The sequence below is a fragment of the Prosopis cineraria genome, unplaced genomic scaffold, assembly GCF_029017545.1.
Source record: "Prosopis cineraria cultivar Desert tree isolate PC_DT_omini unplaced genomic scaffold, ASM2901754v1 PC10, whole genome shotgun sequence".
Classification (NCBI taxonomy): Eukaryota; Viridiplantae; Streptophyta; class Magnoliopsida; order Fabales; family Fabaceae; genus Prosopis; species Prosopis cineraria.
In genome coordinates, this window is record NW_026555341.1 from 9,635,424 (window position 1) to 9,645,725 (window position 10,302).

Below are 10,302 nucleotides of genomic sequence, written 5' to 3' on the forward strand. Positions count from 1 at the left end.
TGATAAAAGATTTGGTGTTCTTTTGATTTTACAATTGTAACACTACTAGCTTAATACTGCTATCTTTTTCCCATTCAAAAAAGAAAAACGTTGGGGTAAAATTGTGTCAAAAAGTTTTAAGATGTCAAGTACATCAACATAAGAAATTTGAGGATAGACTTGTACTTTAACACTAAAACTAACATGCTTATTAGAGTTATCCTTCACAGTATATCGTTTAAGGTATTCTTTAGAGGGTGTTCATTATAATCTCACCTCATATTATAATGTGACTTTTCTACAACCCTCATCCCAATAGGGTTTAGGATTTTGTTGATCATTTTATACCACACTTGTTTAATTGTAGTTTCCAAATTAAAGTGTCTTATTTTTCAACTGAATGATACTTTTAAATTAGAGGCCCAAAAAAAAATTATACTCTCCCTTTCTTTTGTTTATAAGATATCTTTTAGAAGTGATTTATATATCTAAATATAAAATAATTTAATAAAAAAATTTTATAATTATACTTGTTTCAATATTACAATTCCCTTCTTATATCTTTCTGTATCTATTTGATGTTTCACAAATAAAATTATATTAAATGAAAGATATTTTTAAAAAGAAAAAACATATCTTCATGTCCTTATAATTTTACTCAATTTTGAATTAGATCTCTTCAATTTATTTTGTTTTCATTAAGCCCTTATAGTTTGATCACTTCAACTTTTTAATCCCTCAAGGTTAAAATCCTTAAATTTTTCCTTTAAAAAATAAAATCAAGAACTTTTATATTTTTATGAAATGATTACATGACTTTAAAATTAATTAGATAATTTTATAATTCAAAATTTAGATAATTAGCTTGTCTTCTAAATATTTTTTTATACATATAGAAATTTTATTAAAAAATTAGTAAAATGTAAACAGCGTCTTAAATTAATTTTTATTTTTTCAATTTTGACAAAAAGTATTAAATAAGAATTTTGATAAAATTCAATAATATTTTTGTATTTCAAAATTTAATAATTAATTATTAATTTTAAACTTTAGGAATTAACATATACTCCCTCCCGTTCTTATTGTAGAATACTTTCAATCATTTTACATTTATTAAAAAAATTATTTTTTATATTATAAAAAAGTGAGAGATACTTTTATTTTTGCTTATGACTTTAAATAATAATACAATTACATTAAATATTTTTACGCTAATCAAGAAAGGATAAAATTAAAAAATAATTTAATTATTATAATACATCCTATATTTTAGATCAAAAATTACTTCTAAAGTATGCCTTATAAATAGGATCGGAAGGAGCATAAAAGATGAAACTATATGGGCTTGATTAAAATAAAATAAATAGAAAATACTTAATTAAACATTGAATGAAACTATAAAGACTTGTAGATATATTTTTCCTTTTAAAAATTTTTATTTAAAAAAAAAGATTATAACATGTATTCAATAAATTTTATTAGCATGTGTAATTTTCTCAAGAAATTTCTTATAAATTGGAATAGAGAATGTATATGCTAGATTAAGATAAAACTTTTTTCCCATATGTGTTTGGTTTGAGGGGAGGAGAAGGGAGTTGAAATTTTGATAAGTTCATCAATTTAAAAAGAATATAAGTGAGGTTATAAAATTTTAATAAAAAGAATATGTAAAATAGAAGAGTAAGGAAAATTAATTAAAAACTTGTAATTCTGCTTCTCCAAATTTATAATTTTACAATTTTATTTTAAAATTTTAATAAATTTGTCCAATATTAATTTGGCTAGTACAAATTAATATTAAAAAAGTATACAATTTGACAATCTAGATAAGCTCTAGACAGTTTAGATATAATCTAAATAATCTAATTTAATATTAAAAAATTTATAAATTTTACAAATTAACTATTTAAATATACTCTAAATAACTTAAATTTAATATTAAATTTTTTTATTTTTATTTTAATAAATATAATATTAAAAATATTTAAAAATTAATTTAAATAAGCAGTAAAAATTATTTTAAAGTAAAATGAAAGGTGAGGATTATTTTTGATCCTGATGAGTACTCGGTGCTCATTGCATTGACAAACACTGAATGCGAACGGCTAATATACTCACATCAAACACGCCATTAGTACTTTGTTTGCCAGCGGCTTGCCGTGAAACACATGTAGATGCGGTCCCAAGGTTGTGTGTTCGTGTGTGTACTCGTGATTGGTATCAAAAAACGCGCTGTTGGGGCGGGACAATTTTGGATGTGGAGAGCTCAGTTTCTTATTTTTTATTTGTTTTTTATGGAATAATTTCCCTTTGGGGGTCCAGAGGTTAAGTAAATATTGATTTAGATAATTTTAAATTTAAGAATTTTAATTACAAATGAAAAAATTAAATTCCAAATATAATTTTCAGTTTGCAATTACGATTCATGTTTGTAACTATTTAAATTAATATTTATAATTTATTTTTTTTTAAATTTTTATCAGAATCCAAACGTTATTAATTATTAATGTTGGAACTTTATTGTCATTCCCCCTATTCGTATGATATCCCGTAGAATGAACTTATGCACTGTTTGGTACATGGAAGTGTTTTTGATTATCATCATCGCCAGTCCAATATTGCCCTCATATATATATATATATGTTAATGCTTACATATGGACCTTGTTCTTCTGATAACAGTATCATGTTTTGGTTGTACATCTGTGTGGGCTGTGATGGGCACGTTTGATGTCATAATTGACACAGTTTCAGCTGTGCATCCTCTGTCGCCTTTGATTGGTCTATTGAAGCCAAATGGCAAGCTTGTGTTGGTTGGTGCGCCTGAGAAGCCTCTGGAACTAGGGGTGTTCACGGGATGGGACGGGACCGGGACACCTACATCCCGTGTCTCGTCCCGGAAAAAAGATCGGGACTGAATTTTGGTCCCATGTCCCGTCCCGCCGTCTTGATAAATGGAATAATATCGAAAAAAGATCTGGATAATAACGTTTATTAAAATTTTAAATCATATAATTTATTAAATTTAAAATCAAAACAACACAAGTACATAAATGACAATAATTTAAAATTAATTATTAAATTATATTAATCACAACTACACATTATACTAACAAATACAGGTAATCTTTATGCTATAAGATTAGTAACAACAGGCAAGTCAAATACAACATCAAATCATTGTTCTTCTACTTTAGTGAAGATGTGTTAAGCTAATTACTCTTCGAAAAATAAAGCAAGAAATACGTTATAAATAAAAGTTATTAAATAGATAGATATACAAATAAATTATATTAATATAATTAATATATTATAAAGGAAGATATCGTCATGTTTACTTCATGCCATTAAAATTATCAATATAAAAAAACTTTAGCTTTAACTAAGAATTACAAGTATTAAATTATAATTGATATAATTAATATAAGTATAAATTATATTAATATAATTAATATATTTAAAATAAAAAATAATATATATAATATTCGGGACGGGACGGGACGTCCCGATGGTAATCCCGTGTCCCGTCCCGTTCCGAACCCCTTTCCTGTCCCATCTCGTAAAGTCTCGTCCCGATTATTTTTGGACCGGGACAAGACCCGTCTCGATATGATCGAAATGATACTAGACCAATCGGAACGGATTTAGACTAAACACCCCTATCTGGAACTGCCAGTATTTTCCTTACTATTGGGTGGGTACATAAAAGAAAAATGATTTCATAAACTGAAGAGTATCATGATAAACATGTGACAATATATATATATATATATATATTATATTATATTGGCAACACCATGGAGCCACACCAAAAAAAAATGTGTAGATTCGCATGCGATTCAAGATTTCTGGTTGTGCTAGTAGCTAATTTTGTGTTCACCATGGTATATCAACATTCAGCCACATGTATCGCCTGTCTTAATGATTTATGCATGTTCCTTATTGACTCTTGAGAGAGGCCTTGTGGGTTATGTATGCATAGTGACGTACATAATTAAATAAAATTTAAATTAAAAAAATAATATTATACTCATAATGTATACATGTGTAACAAATAAATTCACCATCAACAATATAAATTATAATTTTATAGCATGTTAAATATGGATAAATTTTAATTAAATTTGGTATGAAAAAGGTAAAAAATTTGTACTTATAATTATCAACATCTTTTAAAAAAAAATCTTAAATTATATTATATGCACATGTGAAGATCAAAAAATAAAGTTAGCTTCTATGAGGATTTAATTTTTAAATTTTATCTCATTTGTTTTAAGAGTTTCCCATAGTTTTGGCCCAAAAAAAATAAATACAAGTTTCTGATAGTTCAATCGCAGCTAACTTCTAACTAAACTCAATTACGGAAATGATTTTTTTAAGAATATGATTTATGTAGTTAATTTTATATATTTAATATATTTATATTCAATCAAATCATAATAAATCTATTTTATTGTATTGATTAAATTAATAACAAAAGTGTATTATATAATAAATAATTTTTAAAATATACATATATTTTTGTGACTATGTGATGAGAACCAATCATTCATACGGTACCATGTTTTGACTAAAAATATCCACACACTTTCATTTTTGCATAATTGATTATGTTCTCCCAAATCACGTTTAAGGCTTCTCAATTCCAGTTTCAATTATACTTGGAGCCTTCATTACCTGTCAACATTTTTCCCTTACCAAGTATCCCCCTGGCATTGTGTGCACGTGTGAACACAGGACAATCAACAAACATCGAAGTGACTGCTTTTGCACGCAGCTGGAGAAAAAGAAATCTGAAAAATGAGATAAAAATATTTATTATTTATTATAAAGAGAACAAAACATTAAACATGAAAAAATTTTAAAAATTGTAACATCCATAAAAATATTATTAAATATTAATATTATAAATTTATAATAAAAATTAATTTAAATTTATATTGTTTATCAATATATATATGTGTGTGGTTAAATAACTTTTAAAATATTAAATGTATTATTATTATATTTTTATTAAATAAATTTAATAATATCATATGTAATTTTATTTACCTTAAAACTCATGTTTTTTTATTATAATTCATACTTCTAAAATTAATTTTACTTAAAATCATTCAGACATTTTTAATTGTATTAAAATTAATTTAAAAAAATATCATCACCTTATAATATAATCAATTATAATTAAAATATATTATTATAAATAATTTTTTTAATAATTAATTATACTCAATTAAAATTTAATTATATTTTTAATTTAATTAAAAATAAGCATGAAGGTAAGTTTTCCCCTTTTTTAATCTTTCGGTAAGAGCTCGGGTCATGATCTTATGATCTGACGGTTTTTGACAGGTGTCATAGAAAGGTTCGAGGACATTGACTGCGAGTGTTATGTTCGTCACCGATGACGTCAGGACAGCCCTCCCCACCACTGTCACTCATAAATGTCACCACCACCGCCCACGGCACCAACTCCATTCATTTCTCGTACTCTCTCTCCCTCAACAGTGTCAATTTTCGTGTTCTCTCCACCTTCATTCATTTCCCTTACACTCATAAATGGCCGCACAACCTAGGTTGAAGCATCCAGTGAAGGCCTTCGGATTGGCTGCTAGGGATTCTTCCGGGCTTCTCTCCCCCTTCAACTTCTCTCGAAGGTACACACACAAACGCACACAGTAATCCAATCAATTTCTTCATTGAATGTATGCGTTCATATTTTCATAACGCTTTCCGTCTTCATTTTCATTATCAACATGGACTATATTTCTCATTTGTTCAGGGAAACCGGAGGAAAAGATGTGGCGTTCAAAGTGCTCTACTGTGGAATATGCCACTCCGATATCCACATGCTCAAGAACGAATGGGGCTTCTCCGTCTACCCACTCGTACCTGGGTACGTATACATTCATATATACACTCTAAAAACTGCGTGAACATGATGAAACTCATTTCTTATCATTCTAATGAGTTTATGTTTATACACAGGCACGAGATTGTTGGGGGTGGTGACGGAAGTGGGAAGCAAGGTGCGAGAATTCAAAGTGGGAGACAAGGTTGGCGTGGGATACTTGGTGGGGTCTTGCCGATCCTGTCAAAGTTGTTCCGACGACCTTGAGAACCTCTGCTCAAAAACTATCCCCACGTCCGGTTCCAAGTACAGTGATGGCACCATCACATATGGAGGCTTCTCCGACTTCATGGTCGCCGACGAGCACTTTGTGGTTCGCATTCCAGAAGCGTTACCTCTGGATGCTGCAGCTCCTCTGCTTTGCGCCGGCATCACAGTGTACAGCCCTCTCAGATATTTTGGTCTTAACAAGCCAGGCCTTCATGTGGGTGTGGTCGGTCTCGGTGGGCTCGGCCATATGGCAGTCAAGTTCGCCAAAGCTTTTGGAGCAAAGGTCAGTGTCATCAGTACTTCTCCTAACAAGAAGAAGGAAGCCGTTGAACATCTAGGAGCTGATTCCTTTGTTGTCAGCCGCGATCAAGATCAGATGCAGGTGATTAATTATTATCACAAGTAGTATTGTTGCTCTTTTATATATATATATATATATCTATACGTTATATAAACACACACATGCACACCTTATGATATTCTTCAAATAATAATATCATGTTTTATTGTATATCTGCTGTGTATAGGCTGAGATGGGCTCCTTTGATGGCATAATAGACACAGTTTCAGCGGTGCATTCTCTCTCGCCTTTGATTGATCTATTGAAGCCCAATGGCAAACTTGTGTTGCTTGGTGCGCCTGAGAAGTCTCTGGAACTGCCAGTATTTCCTTTACTTTTGGGTGAGTATAAATGAAAAATAATTTAACGGTAAAACGGAAATGACATGAAGCTCTTACAAGGGCTGCAACAATATTTATATGTGCATTGGCATTTGGCAGGGAGAAAGACAGTAGCTGGAAGTACAATTGGAGGGATGAAGGAGATGCAAGAGATGGTAGACTTTGCTGCGAAGCATAACATAAGACCTGACATAGAAGTGATTCCCATGGATTATGTGAACACTGCATGCGAGCGTCTTGTCAGAGCTGATGTTAAATATCGTTTTGTGATTGATATTGGCAACACAATGAAGCCAACCTCTTAAATTTGCATACTACACATTAAAGATTTCTGGGAGAACTAGTTGCTGGTTTGTGCTTTTATATATTCAGCTATATATATTTGTCATAAATAAATTACTGCAGAAAGGTACGCGCGCGCGCATATATACATGATCGATGAGATTCTCTGTCACAAAAATGAGAAGATACAATGCAATTGCAGATGTGACTTCACTTAACAGCAAGACAAGAGTCGCTCTGTTAATTAGTTAAATAAAGGATTGCTTCCGCCGACTTGAATTGACCACGTGGGTTTTAGTGTGATAAAGTTTAGCATTGTTACTTTTATACTTGCTACTTCCAAAATTATAAGATAGAATAGGTTTAGGGAGAATTTCAATAAAAGTCTCTTGACCACACTTGTTTTAATTTAAAAGTTTTAAATTTTTAAAATTAAAGTGTAACGCAAAGGTACTAATTTGATATTAATTTTAAAAAAATGACAAAATTACCTCTAGTTTAAATTAATATTAGAATTTTTCTATTTCATTTATTCATTATCCTATTTTACTTATTAATTTACTTACAAAATATTGTTAATTGTCCTACTTAACTTTTATCATTTTTTGTGTTTAAATTATTTCAAGATAACTTGTTGATTCATAAACTATATGTTGTTTATTTATTTATGAGTTGTTATTAATTGACTTATTTCACTTATTCATTACTAGATTTTCATTTGATTTCAGTCTAGAAAAATGAATAAGTAAAATAGGGTAAATAATAACATTTTATAAGTAAACGAACAAGTGGAGCAATACAGTTTTGATATTGATTTAATGAAAGGCAATTTTATCATTTTTATAAAAAATTTAATATTAAATTAATACCTTTAAAATGTAGTAAAATTTCAAAATTTTAAAAATTTTGATTTTAACTAAGTATGACCAAGGTGCCTTTATTAAAATTCTCCCATAAGTTTCACTAACTCCTACCTGAAAAAAATCTCTAAAATTATTTAAAATTAACTACGTGCTTTTTTCTAGTCCTCCCTTATTTATTAACAAGGCAACTGAATCATAAATAAATATATAAATCCTATTAATTTCCTGTATATTATGTGAAAATTATGTCAGATAGCAGGCTCAAGATTTGACAAATCCTTCCAGATCATAAAGGAATCCAAGTAGCGGTTATTTCTTATTTTGTTTGCTTAATCAGGGACCTGATACACAGAGCATATCAGTACGGTCCTTAGCCGCTGTTTGGGACTCCCCTAGCAGGTAGAGTGCTCGTGAATTTCCGAAAGAGACCAGAAACAAATATAAAACCTCATCAAGATTTTATCACCTTGAGGGCAGCTGCTCGTACTCACTCCTTATCCGATTCACTTCAGGGCGGAGAGAAGCATTCTCTTCCTTTAAAGCCTCAGCTCGCTGGGCTAGTTCATCACATTCAGCCTGAAATAGCACAGAGACACTAGAATTAGAAATGTGGCAAGCATGGTCGGCCAACTACAAGCAGAAACAGGTTACATCACCTGCTTGCGCAACCTAGATCTGCGAGCTGATTCCCCGTTAGATTGCTTTCGTCTTTGTATCTTTAGCTTTCTTTCATCCTATATGTTAACCAGGACATAAAATGATTTTTAGAGGGGAAAAGAATTGTAAAGAAACCAATCATGCAACAACAATATGGTCGTTTGAGAAACAGTGATCTTTGCAGCTATTGATTATGATCATTTGCTAGAGATCTAATGATTAACTAATAATACTGCCGCGGATCCAAACTTTGAAGAAACATCACAATGACTAAAGTAAATGTCCATATAACACAAACAATCATCATAAGGCTAGATGCATCTACCAAGTATTAGTAGCTCACTTAAGACCAAACAAAATTTTAATAAAGAGGAAGAGAAGAGACACCTACTTACAATTACAATTTGAAGGGCGATAAAAAAGCCAGACATACACATGTTTGTTTTACAAGCATAGAATCTAATATTTCCTTGAATAATTATTTTACCAGCATTCAAACAAAACCAACTTTTGTCCATCAAACACACATAATAGTAAATAAACCAAACAATACAAGCCGGTAAACCTCTGTAATTGCATACATCGTTTTCATATCAAATTCCATGCTGAGTACCGCATGTACCAGTCAGCAACGCTATATCTAATCACTGGAAGATTAACAAGACAAAAAATAAAGGCCATGTTCTAAAACAGAACAATCTCGATTGGCAATTCCTAATCACTTTGCATCCAAAGTCCCTTAAAACGCAGGAAAAAAATGAGGGCCCAATGCATAAATGACAATGGGTTTGCAACTAGACAAAAAATCAGATATATGTATATCACTATATGTAGCCATTAATGGAATATAAATAAGAAACTATCAACGGCGTGTAACTCAGCCCGGCAATAGCACGAGGCAACTAGCCAACTAACTGCTTGTGGGCTTGTGAAAAACAATAAGATAACATCATCAACTCTGAATTACAGGATAGCATCAATATTGTCACATGTGCGGCAGCAAATGATCAATTACAGCAGGGCATCAACGCAGAACTCACCTGAAGAAGACGGTGGTGGATTGGGAGAGATTCAGCTACGGTGGAGGACTGGGATGGAGATGGAGGTATATCAGCCGGAAGGAGGAGAACTAGGAAACAGATGAAGGAACTAGAAAGGAACCGACAAGGAGAGCTCACCGAGGATGAAGGAAGCCGGCGAAGAACGACGGATGCCGGTGGAGGAAGACGGAGCTCTGCCTGCGATGGATCTCCAGTTACTTAACTTGTAGCACGTGCTACTTGTTCAGATGTTAAAACAAGGGTTAAAGGTAAAAATGTTGTGAATTTTTTTTTTCCAATGCTTGACATTTTAAAATTTTTTTGGGAGCATTTTTATATTAGAAGTTTTAAAAAGATTTTGCCCCAACACTAAATATCGGTAACGTTGATCGTTAAAGTAAAATTTAATCAGGATATTTTACCATTTCACCCTCCTTTATCTATGCATTTTTCAGTCTCTGCTTTCATTTATTAGAGGAAGAAGAGTTAAAAAATTCACTGAAGATTGAAATTGAATACTAAACACAGAAGGAAGGAGGAAAAAATATAAAAATAACCTTGATCAAACTTTGATTTAATGGTCAACATCTCTAATATTTAACAATGGGACAAAAATGCTTGCTTTTTTAAACTTTCATAGCAAGAATGTTATGATAAAGGTTTAGGATGCTGGACGTTTT

At 30.9% G+C, this 10,302-nt stretch overlaps 1 pseudogene; it reads left to right on the top strand.

The window, feature by feature from the left end:
* The first annotated feature begins 5,465 nt into the window (after nucleotides 1-5,465).
* On the top strand, nucleotides 5,466-7,395 carry LOC129322380 (probable mannitol dehydrogenase; annotated as a pseudogene).
* The last annotated feature ends 2,907 nt before the right edge of the window (nucleotides 7,396-10,302 follow it).